We start from the raw sequence: 13,242 nt of genomic DNA, 5'->3' as shown, positions 1-13,242 counted from the left end.
TTTTATTTATTAAATTTTTTTTAAAAAAATGGAGGTGCTGGGGGTTCAACCCAGAAGCTTGTGCATGCCAAGCCTCTGCTCTACCACTGAGCTATGCTCCCACTCGTCCATTGTTTATTTATTTATTTATTTATTTTAATAAGTTGAATATTTTATTAAACTGTTTCTTATTTTCCTGCAAAGCTATTGCTTCACTGTATAAAAATAGCACCAGCAAACACAATATATTGCAAAATTTAGATAGTATTGTTTGTTCTTCATCTGACACTGTACAACTAACAAAAATTTTTCTCTACTGCCAGTTATTTCCAGTGGGAAGATCATTAAGTATTTTCACCCAAATCCAGGGATGGATGTAAGCAAGTTACACTATTATATAATAATTAAGATGACAATGTTACCATTGAATTATATACTTTTTATAATTATAACTAGTTTTACCACAGGTAATTTCAGGAACTCTGAATATTATAAATGGAGCTTAGCCTAAAAATCACAGGGTGCTGTGAAAAAGATGCATAGTATTTATCTAAAGCCATTAGTAAGTTAAGGGATATTTTTCTTCTGGTAACATTGTTGCAAGTAGTTTCTTTTACTAAAAGCTCCTTTAAAATTTTTTTCTATCTACCACTAATTTAAGACAACTATGCTAGATTAAGTTGTCTCAGACTAGTTTATTTAAGGGTTCCATTTTCACTCTTCAGTAGATTTTATGCATTTCTCATATGCTTCTTCACTCATTGGTTCATCTAGTTCTGAAGGGTTACTGAGTCATCTTGATCAGCCAACCATCTTCATAACAAGATTTGTTGGCAAGTCCTGGATTTTCTGCTAGAGCTTCACTGATTTAAGTAACTTCTCCTGATAGAGGAGAATAGAGTTCACCAGCAGCTTTCACACTTTCCAAAGCACCAAACTCCTCTTGTTTGTTCAATTTTGCCTCAACTTCAGGCAGACTACAGTAAACAACATCTCCCAAAGCTTCCTGTGCAAAATTGCTGATTCCCACTGTTCCAACACCGTTTTCTGTCCTTATCCATTCATGTTTGTTTGTGAGTTTACACACGGAGAGCAGAGCCCGGCCCGTGCGCAGCGTCTGGTTGGCGCTGGTCGCAGCCCCCAGCGCCGGGGCAGGCAGGGTGCGGCGGGCGCGGAGACCGTGGCCCGCTCGCTTCGCGCCGCCAGCAGCGCCGTGTTCGCAGGGGTGCCGAGGGTGCTGCTCTCGGCACCCGGGTCCCTCCATTGTTTATTTTTGATGGTATAGAAACACTTGTCTGTTTTCAAACTAATGCAGCAAGCACCTTTTAAGATCAATATGATAGGAAGAGAAAATCCTTGGGGAAGGACGGGTAGCATACTGCAGAGGAGGCTCCCTGGCTCCCTTCCTTTTCCTGACTCTTGATTCAGAGAAGCCTCCACCCCCTGAGGACAGTTCCTTCTCAGTGGGTAGCTTTGCCAATGCAGCACTAATATAATCCTTTAGGGTTATGATTCTCCATGTATGATCCCAACCAGCAGCATCAGAATCACCAGAAAACTTGTTAAAAACGCAAAATTTGGAGCCCACTCCAGATCTAATGAATTGGAAATTTTGAGAATGGAGCCCAAGTGTTTTAACAAGCTCTCCGGTTGATTCTGATGCACTTGGAGTTTGTGACCCGCTGAATGCCCTCACCTGCCATTCCACATTGCATTTTTGAGTTCCCATGGCTGTCTCTGGATTGCTTGAGAGCAGGGACTCCGACTATTCTATATCAACCTTCCTTCCCACCCACCAAGCATCTTCCTAGACACTGCCTGCAAAAAGTTGGAGCTTGTCTTTAATCTCTGCTGCTGGCTGCCACACTCTGTGAAGGCAGGATTTTTGCTGAACCAGCTGCTTCACCTCTCCCACCCACTGGGCTCTCACAGGGCTTCTACTAACAGGTGGTATAGAAGACTCCTTACTACTGTCACTGCCTATTAGGAAAACCCTCTGTGGTGCCATGCTGGGGTCTGTGTCCAGTCACCACCATGACTATTTCTCCTGGTTTTGAATCTAAGAAAACAAAGGGTCTTTGCCCCATAATGTTTACAAATTTCCCAACAAACTGGCTTCAACTTTTGTCCTCCACAGACTTGTTCAGTAGGGCCAGTTCAGGTGTGGCCAGATAGATGCAGGGCAGCCATTCTGAGTTGAGGGATTCAAGGCAGTCCTTTCACAGCAAAGCATGGGTAGACATTCTAGCAGGACTGCCTGGCTTTACCATTTGCTGTTTCTTACTATTTGAGCAAGTTATTTAACTTCTCTATTTTGGGTCTCTCTTCTAGGAAAGATCAGGAATAAAAAGATCTACCTCATATGGTTATTATGAGGATTAAAGGAGAAAATATGCTTAGAAGGTGCTTGGCATGTAGTAAGTGATAATGTCTATTAATTTAAGCAGAAGCTCACTTTTCTAGCAGAAGAGGAATCCTCTTCTTCATTACAATAATTTCTGGACCAACTAGCTATTCTTCTAGAGCGCAAGCAGTTAGAAGCCAGGGAAGGACCAAGGGGGAAAGAAGCATTCCCAGCTTAAGTCTTTTCACTCAGTGAATGTTCGTTGAATGCCTTCTCTGTTTGCCAGGCTCTGTGCTGAGCAGTGAGGATGCAGTGATGGGTGCAATGCACAGTCACTTCTTCCCTGGCTTACAGTCTGGGGTGGGAGATACATATTTTAATCAATTGCACAGTAAAGATATGACGTGGGCTCTGACAAATGATATGCAGGTAGACGACATGTTGTGTGAGAGTGTGAAAGCATCATTACCAGCCTGAACTAGTCTGCAGTTTGAGGGTCACCCACCTGGCGGGTATGGGATCTGATCATATCCAGAATCTGTTCCTCCTACCAGTCTCATCGTGGTTTCTTCTTTAAGATTTTAGCTATAGAAAATCCTTTCTGGTAGTTTCCAGTCTTTTTGATCGCTAGTTGTTCTGCAGTTAGTCATGGTCTTGGTGTATCTGTGCCAGGAGGTGACCTCCAGCTGCTTTTACTCCACTGTCTTGAAAGGAAGTCCTCACCAGCCTGGACTAGTCTGAGAAGACACAGCTGTCCACTGCCCAGGTGGGTCCAGCTCATCAGAAACCTATTTGCTGGGGGGTCAGGGGATCCTTGTAAACAAGACCTTACCCTGATGGGAAAAGGAGCCCCCTTGGACAGACTAGACCCAACCTGGAGGTCTTGGTAGTAGGTTCGGAGGGGCAGGTTTGAGTTGAGTGTGGCATCTGCTATTTCAGTTTGTATCCTCATCCAGTCCCCACTAATTCTGGATCTGAATTTTTGGACAGTGGATAAGAGGGTGGGAAGAGGAGAGAGATGGTGGCTCCCACATGGGGGTTGCCTGACTTTTCTCCCGAGCACAGATGAGACACATTCTGGCTATTCTTAGAAAGACCCTGCAATTGTTCTGCAGAAGATGAGGTTCTACATACAGAAATGGAGGCAGGAAAGGGTGGAATTTGGATTTTGACTGTTAACTGTGACCTGAACCTCATTTATGGGGAAAGCCTGAAGCTTGGGGCAATGTGGGGTACATACAAATTTCAAGTAGTCTTCCATTGCCTGGAGCAGTTGTAGATTCTGGATTATAGCACAATATAGCAGATGCTGCGTTGGCTTTAACATTATGTGACACAGCTTGTGCCTTGCTCACAATTTGGGAGGGGGACACAGAACTGCAGTATAAAGATGACCTTGAATGTGGATTTTGTTGAAGGATCCAGGTCCCCAACATTGCAACATTGGGAGGTCTTGGTGTATCTATGAATTGAAAACTATAATATCAATATGGTTTAATCATGGCAGGAAAGACTCAATGAAAATTACTCCTATATGTTTGGACCTAAAGTAATTAAGAAATGAATCACTGCAGGCATCTGCCCATTAAAAAGGAAGGCAGAAGGACCCTTGGTGTGGCTTTTTTTTTTTTTTTTTTCCCCAGAACAGCGATCTCTACCTTGTTTTGATGGAAACAATTTCGTTCTGGAATCCACATCAATGAGTTTTTAATCCCCTAATTAAATCACTCTTCTGGATTATCCAAATACATGTTCTGGGATAAAATATCTTACAAGATTTTCTTTTAATGAATCCCAGTGGAATCTAACAGAAGCCTAATTAGTCTCCTTAATTGATGTGTTTGATACAAGGAGACTCAAGCCAACTGCTGATATTGGAGTGTCCTCACTCTGCAAAGAGTTTCAGCACCTGATTCTTGGCAGTTACTATTTACCCAGACAGATGGCAGATGGGCCCATCATCCCAATGACTTGTGTACCCAGAAGAAAAGGACAAATGCATACTCAGCTTGAGGATATTAATTATCTCCCTAGAAAGTGGCTTTATGTATTAAACAAGTTTTGTTTCCGATTGGTAGCCATCATGGTCTAACTTCTCGGTCACTTAGGCAAAGCTTAATTTGCGAAAAAGTGTGATATCAGTGGGATACCCTCGGCTGCTCTGATACTTGGTTGGTGTATCCTTTGCATTATCCCAGGCCCAGTACATACACCAGCCCCCTCTCAAGTCATCCTGGAACTCCACTGCAGGGGATAACATGGTGTTTTGGAAAGATTAAGGGCTTTGAAGGGGCACTTAAATTTGTATCCCATTTCTACTAATACTTAGCTTTGTGATATTGTGTAAATTCCTTAATTTTTCTACTCTCAGTCTCCAGTCTCCTGAGCTATACAAAGGAGATAAAATATACTCAGCAGTGTTATTGTGAGGATAAAATCTGACATGCTGGACAATAAATTATTAAGCAGAAAATATCATCATCTCTTTATCTGTGCTTTTCTAAGCATATGACTTACATCTCTACCAAGCATTTACTTCATTCTGCCTTCTAGTATTGTCAGTTTTCAACTTCATGTGTGTAGGCTCGGTTCTGGTAACAAAGGATCCACACATGTAATGGGGGAACACAATAGAAGTTTATTTTTTTTGTTCTTATAATAGACCAGGGGTCTGTGGAAGGGGATCTGTTTTATGCAACAGAAGAATATGTGGCTGAGAAAATTTGAATTATTCATCACATGAAGATTACTTCTTTAAATAAAGGGACATTAAGAAAACACCAAATTAAAAGTGTTATTTCCCCCATTTAAGCCTGTATTTCAGATGGTCTCAAGGTAGCTCCCCTCATACTGAAAGAGAGAAAGAAGCATGGAGACTGGCATGAAAAGAAAGAAAACAGACTTCAGAACTGTGTGTAGGAAAGAAATTAGGTTGTGTAACTGGCACATGAAATTGGCTGAAAGCAAATTACAGCCAGCCCTGTCGGGTATATACCTGTCTTTTTTGCTAGAATGCAAGTTTTCTAAGAGCAGCGATTTTGCGTCATACTCTGCATCTCCTTTTACAGTCCCTGACACTTTATAAATGCTGAATTGAAGTTCATTGAGCCCCTTGGATCTTTTGAATGAGGGCTATATCAGTATTGGAGACTTAAATTCCGGCACTTGGACAGCACATAGGCATTTTCGGTGCCTGTGATATCCTAGGACCTAAGCAAGGTGTGGGAGACACTCTGGAAGCAAACCAGATATGGTCCCACCCTGACATCTTGCAGCTGTCAGCCTACGGGGGACACACATTTATCCAATGATTACAGACATACTTAACGTCACACTCTAATAAATGCTAAGAATGTTACTTAGAACTGAAAAGAGGGGTGAATGGCTGCATTTTAGGCATTACAAAAGCTAGTTGTGAGAAGAACTGAACAGCAGACAGAAGTTTTGGGGATCGATTGAATCACTCCCAGGTAGGCAACTTCTCTTGCTGCTACACAATATCCAGCCAGCGAACGTTTACCAAATGGTGTTGGGGACAGAACTTGCTTTTGGAGTCGGATAGATTTAAATTCAAATTCTGGTTCTGCTCTTTACTAGTTGGGTCATATTTGATAAGTTGCTTAGCCTCTCTGTGCCTCGATTTCAAATGATTAAGTGGGATTAATGATGATGATGAAGATGAGAACAAACATTTTTTGAGACCTCACTGTGTGCTTGGCAACATCCTGAGTATATTAACTCATTTAATGAGATGGTTGTAAGCATTAGATAAGCGAATATATTTAAGACTTGCAGCACAAAGCAGGAATCTAAAATCAGTATCCAGTAACAGTGGTTCCAAGGGTGGAGGTGTTGGGGTGTCTGCCACATGTGTGAGCAACAAGGTGGTGCATTTTCTGTGGAGAATTTATAAACAGTAATAAAGCTGTCTGGAAATTGCTTTGCTTTTTATTGTCACCATAAACCAGCAATTCTAAACAATGTCAGTTACAAAATACTGGTTGCTGAGGAGGGGAAGAAAGGACTTCTGCTGTGGGTACTATGGAAGTTGAAAAATTTCAATAGGCACACACATGTATTTTTTATTGAAGTATAGTTGATTTACAATATTGTGTTAATTTCATGTGTACAGCAAAGTGATTCTGTTTTACATATTTTTTTTAGGTTATTTTCCATTTTAGGTTATTATAAGATGTTGAATATAGTTCCCTGTGTTATACAGGAAATCCTTATTGCTTGTCTATTTTATGTAGAGTAGTTTGTATCTGTTAATCCCAAACTCCTATTTTACCCCTGACTCCCTTTCCCCTTTGGTAACCATAAGTTTGTTTTCTGTGTCTATTTGAGTGTGTGAGTCTATTTCTGTTTTGTATGTAGATACACTTGTGTTAATTTTTAGATTTCATATATAAGTGGTAACATACGGTATTTGTCTTTATCTGTCTTACTTTAGTGTGATAATCTCTAGGTATATCCATGTTGCTGCAAATTTCAGTATTTCATTCTTTTTTATGGGTAAGTAATATTCCATTGTATATCTCTATCTATCTATCTCATATCTTCTTAAGCCAATTGTCTGTTTATGGACACTTGGGTTGTTTCCATGTCTTGGCTATTGTAAATAGTGCTACTATGAACATCGGGATGCACGTATCTTTTTGAATTAGAGTTTTTCTTTTTTCTGGTTATATACGCAGGAGTGGGATTGCTGGATCATATGATAACTCAATTTTTAGTTTTTAAGAGGACCTTCATACTATTGTCCATAGTGGCTGCACCAATTTACATTCCCACCAACAGTGCAGGAGGGTTCCCTTTTCTCCACACCCTCTCGAGCATTTATTATTTGTAGACTTTTTGATGATGGCCAGTCCGACTGGTGTGACATGATACCCCATTGTGGTTTTGATTTGCATTTCTCAAATAATTAGTGATGTCTGTATGTCTTCTTTGGAAAAATGTCTATTTAGGTCTTCTCATTTTTTGATTGGGCTGTTTGGTTTTTTTTTTGATATTGAGTTGTGTAAGCTGTTTGTATATTTTGGATATTAACCCCTTGTTGGTTGCACTGTTTGCAAATATTTTCTTCCATTCTGTAGATTGTCTTTTCATTCGTTGATGGTTTCCTTTGCTGTTTTCACATATATATTTACACTTCATCTAGTACATTTTTGTTATTTATGTTTTATTAAAAATGTAATTTACATGAAAGTTAATTTGGAGACTCCAGTTTTTTCGTCAGTGGACTGAACACATGCGACTCAGCTATATGTGATTCATGGAAAGTAATTCATAATGATGTGGAATTGTTTTGTGTCATTTTGGACACAGTTCCCTGTGGTCCTACATATTTCTGCATTTAAGCAAGTAGATTCAAAATAAAAATAGATATCACAGTGATTGAAGGACGAAGAAACAGAACTTGGTTACTTCAGTTCTGTTCTCTGTGCAAATCACTCTTGGATAATCATGGAGTTCATTCTCTTGGAAGCTTTTTTGGTCTTCACTGCCCTCTTTTTTAAGAAAAAGTAGTTCATGTAATTATATCAATCCCCTTCTTTAATATTTAGGTAAGTTTTAAATTTTTTATTGTCATGGTACAACATTTCCTTTTTACTGCTTGATTCCTTGTCTGATCATCCTGACTATTTGTTTTCTTTCATGATAAATAATAAAAGAAATTTATTATTTTATGGAGGAGGGAGGTGTTAAAAATGATCTTCACCAGATGTCACATATTCTGGGTGTGGACCATTAATATTATTCTCTTCCCTCTTCTTACTTAGGCCAGTTAGGAGTTGCTTCACTCCCTTGAGTTGCAGAAACTTATCAGTAAAATACTATTGTTTGGGAAACTGCTTTGGGTTTGCCTTGGAAGGAGTTCGAGGTGGGGGTGATGACTCACTGGCTTTCCTGAGACCTCAGAAGAAATTCTTGAAACTCAGACAATGAGTGACTGAAGGACTGATGACTTATTCTAAAAGCATCAATTCTAGGGGTGGAGGGATGTGCTGAAAAGAGATGGAAGCCTCTAAACCTCACGCCTGAGGCAAAGGGAGTGAGTGTTCATCCAGCCAGAGTGCGGGAGTGACTGGGAACAACTCAGGCTCTCTGGGGTCTCGGTAGCACCTGCAAAAGCCTCCTGGACAGACTTTTTCTGTGGGAGGTGATCTGGGTAAGGCAGCACACACTGCCTCCTCCCTATTCACTGTAGGTTAACTATCTTGACGGACAGATTCTGTAACAGAGAAGAACAAATTTTGACTCCTTGACTCCGTATTAGACCTGTTTCTTTAACCGTGTGCCGTTTTCTAAGCCTACTCTTGCTATCTCTGTACCTTTTGTAAAAGAATGTTGTCTTTAGCCTGAAATATACAGAAGAGCCTATTCTCAAGGCTCTGACACTTTTGCACTTACATAAAGATAACAAGTTGCAGAATAGAAAATAACGTTTATTTTGTAAGGTTTTACAGGGGCAGCATGACCTGACCCAGGTGGACAGCTACAAGAACAAAGAATTCCTACACCAGGAAATTTGCAACAACCAACCACCGCCCCTCCGTTTTAGTATGAAAGAAGCCTGAATTCTGACTTGAGTAAGATGGTTCTCCAGGACTTTAGTCTGCCATCTTCTCGGTCTGCTGGCTTTCCGATTAAAGTCGCTATTCCTTGCCCCTGCACCTCGTCTCCCGATTTACTGGCCTGTCGGGCGGTGAGCAGAATGAGTTTAGACTCGGTAACAATTTGAGCACGTGATGGTGGTGGGTGGGGCTGTACCAGCCATGGAGTAAGTTTTCACTGACCATCTTCTATTCCGCGTCAGCTTCATTCTCTTGTAGCACATACTGAGTGCCTGTGATGTGCAGTGCTGTGTGGGGAGGGGCCTTCACATTTGCTCTTTTAAGAACTTGTGTGGGGCTATGAAGAGACCAATGTAGTGGGTAAGGAGGCTGTGTTTTGTTGTTAAACACAAGGAGGTTCAAATGTGAGCTCTGCTAGTTCCCAGCTGTGTGACCTAGGGCAAGTTACTTAACCTCTCTGAGCCTCTACTTCCTTCTCTGTAAAATGGGGGTAACTAATAACCACCTGGCTGAGAAGTGGAGAGAATTAAGAGCTGCACTGTAAGTAGAGGCCAAGCATAGCATCTGACGCATTGCAGGTCATCAGATGGCTACTATTTTACCTCTTGATGCAAATGAAAAAGGCCCAGAGAGGTAAATGACTTGTTTAGAGTAAAACAAAACCAGCCCCTACTACTTTACATGTTTATTTCTTCCTAGAAGAAATTCTGTGCAGTTCTCCTGCAGGGGCTGGTGAAGCCACATTTCTTTTGCTTGGTGTGGTCTCTCCCTGGTGGCGGTCGGTGCTGATGGAAGTGATGGAATCAAGTCCAGACACAACAACTCCTGTGAACCGTGGTTAGAGCAGGGGGAGGATGTTTCCCAGAAGAAGAAGCACCCCAGAAGTGAAAAGTGTGCAGGTGCCTATTTAGACAGAACAATGGGTGTCCACTCAGTAGCGTCACAGCTATCATAGTTCTGCATTTTGTTAGCTGTTCAGAGCTACTAGTGCCAATATACGTGCCCTTAGAATGTCTGGCTTTCTCCTCCCCTTCGGTGGTATGGAAAGTCTACACAGTATCAGTATTTGTGACGCTGGTCGTGAGGGAAGATGCTTTGGTGCCCTAATGTTGAAATGCATGATGCGAGATATGAGGAGCTCACATTGAGAAGATGGGTGGGGAGCTCCCAGGACCTGTGTCTCTGAATTAAGGGTCAGAGTATCGGTGGCAGCCGCTACTTCTGTGAGCAAGCCCTTAATACTGTGGGTGTGGAAAGGGGCTAAGCCAGGAGGGGGTTATGAAATGCTGCCATGGGAAAGTTCTTCTCTCTGCCTGTAACTTAAAAAAGCACCTTCAAAATGTACTCTTTGAATCCATGTGGGAAATATTTATCGCATGACTGGTAAACTATAAGATTATGCAGTCCTGATGTTCTATATCTTTCATTTATTCCAGAACCTCAGAGAAGGTTTTCGTACTATTAACTGATTCATCTGCTTTATTTGTTGTCTCGCCTGCCTATAAACCAGCTGAGAGAATCAGGAACTGCATTTACACTTGTTGGAGTTCCAGATTACAGAAGTAAAGTTAGGTCTTCTGTCTAATTGATTCCTTAATACATGCAGGCTCGATAAATGCTTGACTAGATGGGTAGACAGGGATACTTCTGCATTTCAGAGGCACAGATTCTGTGGTGGGGTTTAGCCTTCAGTCCAGCACCTATGGAAGAGGTGATAGGGAACAGGACTGGGCAGGGGCCAGGTGGAGCTGCATGCAGGTTCAGGGACAGCCTCAGCCAACTCAAGGGAGCTCTGGAGCAAGGATGGCCTTTTAGGAGTGTCTCTATTGGCTCGAGATCACCAGATCCTTTCCCCACTGCATCAGCTGGTCATTGTATGTGGGTCTCCCTGGGAAGGGCGTGACCTTGGGCTAGGCAGCTCTTTGCAGCAGAGGTGGTTCCTGGTGCTGACGCCTGGAGGCTGTCCACATGAAGACTCCCAGCAGCTGGGTGAGAAGTACTTTAATGAGGGGAGTGTAAGCAGAGCACATGGTATCCATCATACAGTGGTATTTTATAAAGAGTGGGGTGTCTATGACAGCATATGTGGTGTGTGTGTGTGTGATCATTAACATTTGTCAGACTGGAAAAAGACCAGAAAACATTCACTCTGTTTACCTGGTTCAACTGGGGTGACATAATGGTCTTTGAACACAAGGTGGCGCTGCAGTTTCAGTTCTGAGGAGCTTTGAGGCAGCTAGGGATTCTGGAGAAGGCACCATCCTATTCTCTTTACAAAGAAAAACCATAGGAAAGAGGCTGAGCTGCTGTTTTAAAGTCGTTTCCCCCCTGACAACTGAAATACTCAGAAGAGGAGAGGTGTAAGGTGTGTGTAGGTGTGGGTGTGTGGGAGTGAGCGCACGTGCGTGCGCCCAATGACAGGTATAAAGGAGGTGGGAGCTGGTGGAGTCATCTCTCTTCCTTCTTTTCTTCCTTCTGAAAATACTCACCTTAGTGCCAGCTCTGGGTTCCATGCTCTGGCTGATCACCAGGGTAACACAAATGAACACTACCTTGCTTCCCCTATGTGAGCTTTGATGAAGCAACGAAATGGCATCTGTATGCACCCCTAAATATGTGTCGTGGGTGCTACATTCCTAAGTCAGAGCTTAGGAAGCGATGTGGCAGGGGGAGGGGTGGCGTGGCTGCAGGCGAGTTTGAACTAAGCCTGGAGCCAGATGACACAGCTCCCTGTTCAAGAGGCAGCTGTAGCACTGGGGTTAAGCCCATGTTTCTGGGGTCACATGCCTGGATCTGGTCTGACCCCTGCTACTTCCTAGCTGTGTGAATTTAGGCAGATGACACAATTACTTTGTGCCTTTAAAATACTCTTGGATGGAATATAATTATCGTTCTTCCATGTTAGGCTCTGTAGGATTCATTGAGAGTTAATACACGTAAAGGGTTAAGATTAGCACCTGACATAGGACAGGACTTGCAGTTATTTTGAATATTCTATTAGGTCCCAAATGTTCTTGAGCATCTGTACTATGCCAGGTCCTGTACATTTGCCTGGGAAGCAAAGATGGACCCAGAAGCCTCATGGGGCTCCCAGGAGACAGGTGTGAAGTCCTAGGATGAGGTACACACAGGGTTAGTGGGAGCAGGAGGAGGGGCACCAAACTCATTCTTGATGGGGAGGGACGTCAGTGAGGAGCTTGGGGAAGGCTTCCCGGCTGAGGCGCTTCTGGAACTGAGTCCTTGAAAGAACAAGTTTTTTTCTGTATAGCAGGGAACTATATTCAGGATCTTGTAGTAACCTATAATGAAAAAGAATATGAAAACAAAACTATATATGTATGACTGAAACATTATGCTGTATACCAGAAATTGACAGAAGATTGTAAACTAACTGTACTTAAGTTAAAAAAAGATAAGTCAGAGTTCAACAGGTGAGGGTGGGGTCAAGGGGCTGGATAGCAACAGACACGTTGTAATTGACTATATTTCAATTAAAAAAACATTTATAAAAAGAGTGATGGGGAGACAGCACAGAAGGGAAGCTGGTGACAGAAACTTGTGAGCAGGGAACGACTAACAGTTGAGTGTTGCCAAAGGATAAAGTTGTGTATGACATGCCAGGGGTTTGGGTTAGGAGGGCCGGGATCTCAGACTTTGTCATGGCTGTGAAAAGTCATGGAAGGTTTTAAATAGAACATTGTGTCCAGAGATCAGGCCTGGCAACCAGAGGGGATTCAGTGTTAATGGACAGATGAATAAAAGCTGAGTAGGATTTTAGCAAATCAGTGTGGGGAATATCACTGGCATTAGGCCTAAGGTGGATGATGGCATCAGGCCAAGTCTAGAGACTGGTTCTAAACAAATAGATGTATACATATGTATGTGTATGTACATGCACGTGTATAGATGTATGTGTAGGCAACGCATGCTCTTAAAAATAGACAAGCAGTACAGATAATATAGTGAAAAAGTAAAAATGCTCCTTCCATTCGTCAGTTTCCTAATCTTGATTCTCGGAGGTAACTAGCACTAGGAGTTTTCTTGGGTTTCTTTCCAGACAAGTGTAGGCAGAACCACCTACACAGAAAAAAGCAGTGTGGTGCTAAGATGCTAGACTCCGGGGTCAGCCTGCCTGGGTTCTCATGCTAACTCTTTGTCCCTGCTAGCTTTATGATCTGACCCTAGTTGTCTAACCTCCCTGTGCCTCAGTTTTCCCATCTGTAAAATGGACACCTACCCCATCAGGTTGTTACGAGATTTAAAGTGTTCGTATATGTAAAGCATTGCACTCAGAGTGTCTGACAAACCGTGTTTGTTATTTTTATAGAGAATCTTTTA

At 42.2% G+C, this 13,242-nt stretch overlaps 1 pseudogene; it reads right to left on the bottom strand.

Annotated features, from left to right (window-relative positions):
- Nucleotides 1-693: 693 nt before the first annotated feature.
- Nucleotides 694-2,883, bottom strand: LOC141578992 (glycine cleavage system H protein, mitochondrial-like; annotated as a pseudogene).
- Nucleotides 2,884-13,242: the final 10,359 nt, after the last annotated feature.

Source organism: Camelus bactrianus, chromosome 10, assembly GCF_048773025.1.
Source record: "Camelus bactrianus isolate YW-2024 breed Bactrian camel chromosome 10, ASM4877302v1, whole genome shotgun sequence".
Classification (NCBI taxonomy): Eukaryota; Metazoa; Chordata; class Mammalia; order Artiodactyla; family Camelidae; genus Camelus; species Camelus bactrianus.
The sequence above is the reverse complement of the archived record's forward strand: the minus strand, read 5'-3'. Positions and strand labels throughout refer to the sequence as shown.